Source organism: Mustela lutreola, chromosome 12 (assembly GCF_030435805.1).
Source record: "Mustela lutreola isolate mMusLut2 chromosome 12, mMusLut2.pri, whole genome shotgun sequence".
Lineage (NCBI taxonomy): Eukaryota > Metazoa > Chordata > Mammalia > Carnivora > Mustelidae > Mustela > Mustela lutreola.
Genome location: NC_081301.1, coordinates 28036020 through 28044492, shown reverse-complemented (window position 1 = coordinate 28044492; position 8473 = coordinate 28036020). Strand labels below are relative to the sequence as shown.

At 36.1% G+C, this 8473-nt stretch overlaps 1 pseudogene; it reads right to left on the bottom strand.

The window, feature by feature from the left end:
* Nucleotides 1–547: 547 nt before the first annotated feature.
* LOC131812112 (small ribosomal subunit protein uS5-like) lies at nucleotides 548–1419 on the bottom strand (annotated as a pseudogene).
* Between the last annotated feature and the right edge of the window lie 7054 nt (nucleotides 1420–8473).

Here is an 8473-nt window from a genome sequence, read left to right as displayed (position 1 = left end):
GCAGAGGACCATGAGGGCCCATGAGTATTAGAGTAGTTTTGACTGTCCCCTTTGTACTTATTTCTTCATCTGCAAAAAATGGGTGTGATAACAATATGTCTACTTTATGAATCTCTTTTGGTAATTGATGAGATAGTACTTGTAAAGCTCTTAGCAGAGTCTGGCATATTGAAAGTGGTCATAAAAGTTAAATGCTGCTCACATCACATTATAGTATAATAATTGTTTTAACTCTGCCTTTACCACTAGGCTCTGAGTTTTCTGAGAGCAGGGACTATCTTACTCTTCTTTGTATCCTCAGTTACTAACACTGCACCTAAACACAGTACCTAGCACATTGCAGGTCCTTCATTATATGCTCATTAGATGAGTGAAATAAAGTTTTTCTGCCTCTGCCCATCTTCCTTTCTTTTTTCTTCATACCCATCTACCTATCTCAACTTAGGAAAACCAGTGTATTCAAATTGCAAACTGAGATTTAGTTCACTTTTATTATTGTTTTATTTTGATTTAAGTGTTTAATTCGCTTTCTTTTTCTTATATTAAACTATGTGGTGACCACAGTTGGGCCCTCTGCACGGAGACTGGTGTGGGTCTTTACAAGATGGTCAGTGAATTCCTAAACTGATAGAGACTTGGTGGACACAGTTCCTTTCCAGAGGTCAGAGATAAGAGAGCTGGGGGTCTTAGAAATAACATCAAGAGTGCCTTGTTGGGCACCTGGGTGGCTCAGTCAGTTAAGCATCCAACCCTTGACTTCAACTCAGGTCACAATCTCAGGATGGTGGGATCAGGTCCACATTGGGTTCTATGTGGAGCCTGCTTAAGACTCTCTCTCCCTTTCTGTCTGCCCACCCCTGCAAAAACGTAGTCTTGGCGAAGTTAACCCAGGGTGGCAGTGCAGCCCCAGCCAAGGTGTAGCAGTCATCAGTCCAGCCATCATCAGGAGCTTCTTGTGCACAGGGACTAAAGTGATGCCAATACCTCTGAGGGCAAAGATGAGACACATCAGCCAGAGCCACAGTCACTGGTCACCTTACATGGGATGGTGTAGGCTTGCCAATCTCATTCCTCCAGTAGCCTCCCGGAAGGGAGATAATGGAAAGCTTGGCCAGGATGGTGGCCCCACAGATGGCAGTGGCTACCTTCCTGGGGTATTTCACACCCAGACCAAGATGTCCATTGTAATCTCCAATGACAACAAATGCCTTAAACCTAGACTGCTGTCCAGCACAGGTCTGGTTTTATATAGGCAAAATCTTTAAAACCTCATCCTTGAGGTATGCCCCCAGGAAAAAAATCAATGATCTCAGATTCCTTAATAGGCAGGGAAAAGAGATAGATCTCCTCCAGGGACTTGATCTTCATGTCCTTGACCAGATGGCCCAGCTTGGTGTGATGGATTCACTCCTTGCCCTTGGTCCTCCACAAGCTCCATGGCCTCAGCCCTGGCCCTTCCATGGCCACAATCCTGGCCTGAAATACCAGAGGCAAAGCCCCCCAGGCAGCCGTTTAAGGGCCCCATGGCCCTCCAGTCCCTCACAGGCCTTCTGCAGCACTGGTGGCATCCACCTTTTAGTGTTTTCTTAAAGATGCTAGTTCATTTTTAGAAGGTTTAAGAATCAACTAAACTTTACCTTATTTTCTGTGCTAAAAATTACATATACTTCAAGTAGCCACAATCTATTTTCACAATTAATAGAGTCGAGTCAAATACTCAAGGTATGGGGGACAAGGTGGGGTGTAGGCAAGGCTTATTATTAATAAGATAAGAAAATCACTACCTATCAGTTGGATTCCCAGTAAGATTTAATAAAACACAAAATTTCAGAATCTTAGGATTAGAAAGACCTTAGCATTTATTGAGTTCAGTTTAAATTTGTCTTTATAGATGAGGAAACTGAGATCCACATTGGAGAAAGAATTTATAAGACACAAGAGAGCTTGGGACTTAATTATGTGACTCCTTATGGCAATAATGATCCTTGCTGAACTGTGCAACACTGCATAGCAATATATTTTGCATGTCCATAATATAAACTAATATGGTGTATTCAAACTATTATAATAGTAGGACAAAGTGTAAAGTCACGGCCTTAGATTTATTAACTTTATTAGAGGTAAGCAGCTGTCTAGCATATCCTTTGGGAGAAAATAAGCCCAGCAGTAATGATGCTCTCTTCATCATTGTCTCTAAATGCACTAAATTATTTATTAACGAATGTCACAGATGTCAACCAGAATAGAAAACTAATAGCTTATAGTGCTTTAATTTATTTGATTTACACATATTGTCAGAGACAACCTTTATGGAGGAACATATAATAATTAAGCACTTGTCAGAATGGCTAAATGTCACTATAAAATAAACAAGCAATCCAAATCTCTTGGGAAAGTTTTGATATGTCACCAGTTCTCCTGGGAAGGGAGGCTTTTGAAAGCTCCATATTTGCAAAATGTAGCCAATATGGCAGGTTAATAGAATCAATAGTTTTCACTTATGGAGCTAAGATGAATGGGTTAGGTGAAAATCCAAACTAGTTATAGGAAATAACAAGTAACTGAATTTCAGGAACAACCTGGTTAAGAATCGATTATTTTAATGAAGGGTCAAAATCCTAGTTAAAGAGATGGCCTAGAAATCCCTTCCTTTCTCTCCTCTATCCTCTGATTTTCTTCTCCTCCTCCTATTTCTGTTTTCTTTTCTTTTTCTTTCTTTGTCTCTGCTTTTTTTTTCCAAGAACTCCCAGAATTATCAAATAATTTGTGGTGCTTTATGCACTCTCTGCTGTCTCTTACTTTTATACATCATACAAGCAACCCTGCTAGAGGATGATTAATTTTATAGAAGAAAAATGTTTATTTGTGACATTTTTTATCATTTTAACATTTATATCGTGTATCATATTTTAGCCCACTTGAGAGCTTTGCTCAAGGAGGCTCATTGATTAATTATCTTTAGTTCTAGGGCTATTCATGAATTTTCAGAGATATTGATTCTTAGATGGAACATCTCAGAGATAAAAAGTCTGGAGCATTCGTGTGGATGATGTCTGTCTTTATTAAGAAATAACAATGATGTAATGCTGCTGTGATTCATACTACAATTAATTGGTTTTTTGTTTAAATATACGAGGGTTCAATACTTGACATTTTATTCTCTCCTCTTTACTTTTTATTATATAACTATGTACAAATAAATTAAAAGGGATTCTCCTTCTGGCCATGATGGAGTACCTGGCAGTTATTCTTCTCTTTCCACAGACAACACTGAAAGTGAACAAAATATATGAGGCAATGGATTTTAAATATGGGACAATGGATATGGTAAGATATCTTTGAGATGTCCTTCCCTTCTTTGAGAGAAGGGAAACATATGAAGTAAATCCCCAGTTTATCTTCTTTTTCTGTATGAGATAACTTTTCAAACTATGATTCAAGTAGTCAAACCCAAGTGAAACCCTGTATCTCATTGAAGATGAGAAGATTAAAATAGCTGAAATCTGGGGGCACCTGGGTGCTCAGTCAGTTAGGTGTCTAATTCTTGATTTCAGCTCAGGTCATGATCTCAGGGTCATGGGATCGAATCCTGCATTGTGCTTCACACTCAGGGCAGGGCCAGCTTGAGAGTCTCTCTCCTTCTCCCTTTAACCCTCCCCTACTCATGCTCTCTCTCTAAACAAATAAGTAAATAGAATCTTTTAAAAATATCTGAAATTTGTAGAGCATGAAGCTATAGAAAGAAGACCGAGATGGGGGTTTTAAGGACAAAAGTCTCATTGTGTGGCTTCTAAATATCCTTGATCAATGGATATTTGGAATACTGGACTGTCCGTGTACATCACTGGGCTTCATGAGACCTGTCAGAAAACTCCCTGTGGATTCACGATTGTGGGATAAGTGGGGACAACAGAAATTGTGGGTTCTGGGACACACTGAAATTACAATTCAGTCATAGTGAAATAACCTCATTGAGAACCTCAGGCTTTCAGCTGAGACTGAAGAAAGGCCATACTTTAAAAATGAGTCTTCAATTTTAGTAAAAAATTGTGTTAGAAAAGTGTTCTTAAGACTAAAGATATAGGGGCGCCTGGGTGGTTCAGTTGGTTGAACAACTATCTTCGGCTGAGGTCATGATCCTGGATCAAGTCTTGCATTGGGCTCCCTGCTCAGTGGGGAGTCCACTTCTCCCTCTGACCCTCTCCCCTCTCATGCTCTCTTTCTCTCACTCTCTCAAGTAAATGAATGAAATATTAAAAAAAAATAGCTTTAACAGACCTGCCATAAAGAGGGATAAATCCAAGTATACCAGATCAAGAGGATCCATTAATAATTTATTTCCCTATCAGAAAATCTAATAGCTATTTAAGTAAGCCAACATAATGTAAACTCACAGCAACATATTATTTCTAATACTCAGTATATAATATAAAACTAGACATACAAAAAATCAAAATAATAATAATAATAACAACAACAACTCTCAGGAAAAACACCAGTCAGTAAAAACTGATCCTATCAGAATTCTAGAAGCTATAATTAGCAGAAAATAACTGCAGTACCTTTTATAAATATGTTCAAATATTTAAAAAGAAAAAGAACATAATGAGTAAACAGATACAGTAAATCACATTAGAAAAGGAAACACTGTAAAATAACCAAGTGGAAATTCAAGAACAGTGCAATATCTGAAAACCGACATCTATAATTTACTTAATATAAAATATTGAATGTTTTCCTGCTAAGATCATGGCAATAAAAGGATATTTATGATACCTTCTAGTGTATTGATATTTTAGCCATCCTAATAAGAAAAGTAAAAGAAATATAAATCATAAAGATTGGGAAGGAAGAAGTAAAAGTATCCTTTTAACCAGATGTCATGATCATTTACATAGAAAATCCTAAGGAATAGACATTAAAAGCCTATTAGAATAAGTCAAATTTAAGAGGTCAAAGATACAATAGTAATCAATAAAAGGTAAATGTATTTCTACATTTGAAACAATTAGCATTTAAAAGTTAAAAAGTCAATGTCATTTGTAACAGCATCTAAAAACATGAAATACATGATAATCCTAACAAAAAACACACAAGATCTATTCACTGAAACTACTAAAGTTCTGAGGGAACTTTAAAAAGACATAAATGTATTTACATAAACGTAAAAAAGATATAAATGTGCCATGCTCATAGAATGAAAGAATTAATATTGTTTAAATATAAATTATTCCAAGATGAAATCCCCTGTCTAATATTTCAGTGCACTTGTTTAAGAAATTGACAAGTTCATTTTCATTCTAAAATATATATGGAAATTCAAAATGTATATAATTCCTATATTTATTATGAGAATGTAGAAATGTGGACAGTCGTATTCACTTTAGTATAGATGAATATATCAGTAAAAAAATAGACTTTACACATATGATCAGTTGATTTCTATTTACCTAATGTGGCATGTTTAATTACATTTGATGTTTTTAAAATATCATAAAAATAATCATTTAGGCAAAATTCAAGAAAATTTAATCTTTTGAATAAAGAAATGAAATTTAAGCTTTAGAATAAGGCCACTCTCATATAACTTTCCATTTCTCTCCCTCCTAATATTATTTTTCAAAATTCAGTTCCTTTTCAAATCTCCAAAGGAAATAAAGCATTCTAAGTAGTATCTAAGTACTTACGTCAAATCCCATCTTATGGAATTCGGATAGATATTACAAAGTTACTGCTATATGAAAAAATAAAGCAACTCTGATTGTGGCACTACATAGACAATATTTTAGCCAAGTAGCAGCTAGAGAGTCATGTCAAGTCAAAACACTATAAATTCCATGTTTAGGAGCACAAAACTCAGTCTGGGTTACTCTCTGATGCAAAATTCCAAAACAAACTAAGCTTTACAGACATGGAATAATTCTGCATGGAAGGCAGCTTCAAGAAAGAGTCTCTAACATGACATCTAAAATTTAATGTCTAGGGGCACCTGGGTGGCTCAGTTGGTGAAGTGTCTGCCTTCAGCTCAGGTCATGATCCTGGGGTCCTGGAATCCAGTGCTGCATCAGGCTCCTTGCTCATGCACCGCAGGGAGCCTGCTTCTCCCTCTGCCTGCTGCTCCCTCTGCTTGTGCTTGCTCTCATTCTCTCTCTCTTTGACAAATAAATAAATAAAACATATAAATAAATAAATATATAGATAATATTTAATGTCTACTCTCCAAAGAAAGTAAGGGAGAGAAAGGGAGAGAGAGAGAGAGAGAGAGAGAGCATGCACGCAAGCATCCCATTGTGATGACAAGTCCTGTCAAACTTTTATCAGTACCGAATGCCAGATCCTGTCATCCAAAGTGGACATATTTCCCCCACACTAGCATTATGTCTCATACCTACCACCAGACACAGTTGGCAGGTTTATTGTTAGATATTACATGTAGCTCCTGCCTGGTCCAGTGATAGAACAGATATAGAGATATAGATATACATATACATACAGATATAGATATACAGTTATAGATATTTATAATATAGAATACCAAGTTACTCTTTCTACTACACACATAACGTGTTGCTTGAGTGTTGAAATGAGGGAATCCCTGTCTATAATTTGTACTTATTACTTTATTTAAACTTTAAGGGAAATTCTCAGAGTAAATTATTAAAGATCATATAAGATATGATATGATTTAATAATAATATGAGTCAGAAACAGGTCTTCTTCAAGGAAAAACTGAGGGAAAATAACAACTGGAATTAGAGTTCTCTGGCCAAGTCCTTTGCCAATTTCAGGATGCTAAATGCAGCTAAGATGCTGGTTAATTAAGTTCTAATACCTCATGACCTTTGAGAAAGTGTAGCTCTGCCTGGTGAAGCAATTACAGGAATCGGCCAAGAACAAAATGCAGATCCTAAGACCTGGGCTATATTCAGCCTGTGGGATTGAGTGATTTCTTGCAGGTCATCTCCATTCTGCTATGGAGCCCATCCAGGGAGGTTTTATTTTCATTATGATAATTTTCAAGTCTATAATTTCCATTTCTCTCTTTTTTACAAATTCTATTTATTTGCTGAGATTTTCTATTTTTTCATTTGTTGCAAGTCAGTTTTTAATTGATTTTTGAGCCATTTCAATGATGGGTCCTTCAATATCCATATTAGATAATTCCAACATCTGATTCATCTTGTGGTTAGTGTCTGTCGATTGCCTTCTCTCATTCAAGTTGTGATTTGCTTACTGGAAAGGTTAGATATTATACTAGGAGATTCTGGGTACATGGGATATAAAAAATATATATGTCAAAAGTACCTTTATGTGAAGGCTTATGGGTGCTTTATTCATAATAGTCCAAAAATTAAAATCACAAGATGTTTCCCATCAGGATAAGGATAATCAAACTTGGTATATTCATATAATGGAAAAATAATTAGCAATAAACCCAAGTGAATTACAGATACATCCTGCAATATGAATGTATCTCAAAAATATTACATTGAGTGAAAGAAGGCACAGAAGAGTATGTACTATATGATCCATTTATATAAAGCTCAAGAACAAGATAAACTAGTATATGGCAATAGAAATCAGAGACATGGTTGGCTATCAGGAGGAGAGTTGACTAAAATGGACACAAAGGATCTTTCTGGAGTGATGAAAATTTTCTAACTTTTTATGGCTATGCCAGTTGCTTGGATATATACATTTGTCAGAATTCACTGATTTATTTTTTTAAGATTTTATGTATTTATTCAACAGAGAGAGAGGTAGCAAGAGAGGGAATACAAGCAGGGGGAGTGGGAGAGGCAGAAGCAGACTCCCCAAGATCTGGGGATCATGATCTGAGTTGAAGGCAGATGCTTAACAACTGAGCTACCCAGGTGTCCCCAGAACTCACTGATTTATACACCTAATGCATTTCATTGCAGTTACATTTTCCCCTCAATTAAAAACTATGAAAATGAATAAAAATAAACAAAAAACTGATGTACCTGAAAAACAATTTTATTTTTTAAAGAATCTTATGTATGTTAAAGAATACTTTGTAATTCATGAAAGTATACTGTGAGGAATAAATTCCTCCTTTTCTTAGCATGAGGATTCCCCCCACTCAGGCACCACCCACCATTATTAATACCAGAAATCTAACAACAAGCAAGCAACAAAGAACATGATGCTGTCTCAGTCTCCAACTCCCTACCACTACCTCCTGTTTGCACCTACCTCTAGATATTTCCAAAACTTCTGTAAGAAATCTACAAAATGATAGTGCTGAGGTCATAGTGATTGCATTAGGTAGATAATGGCAATGCAAGTTCATTTTAATGATTAAACAAAAAATACAATGTAATAAATGAAACTATCAGAAGGATACAAATGGGCAACGTAGGCCAAACTGCTGTCTTTTGTAACATGTTTAAATAATGCTGAGTGGGAAATGATACTCATGTGTATAAAAGAAGAATATGTCAACAAAAAG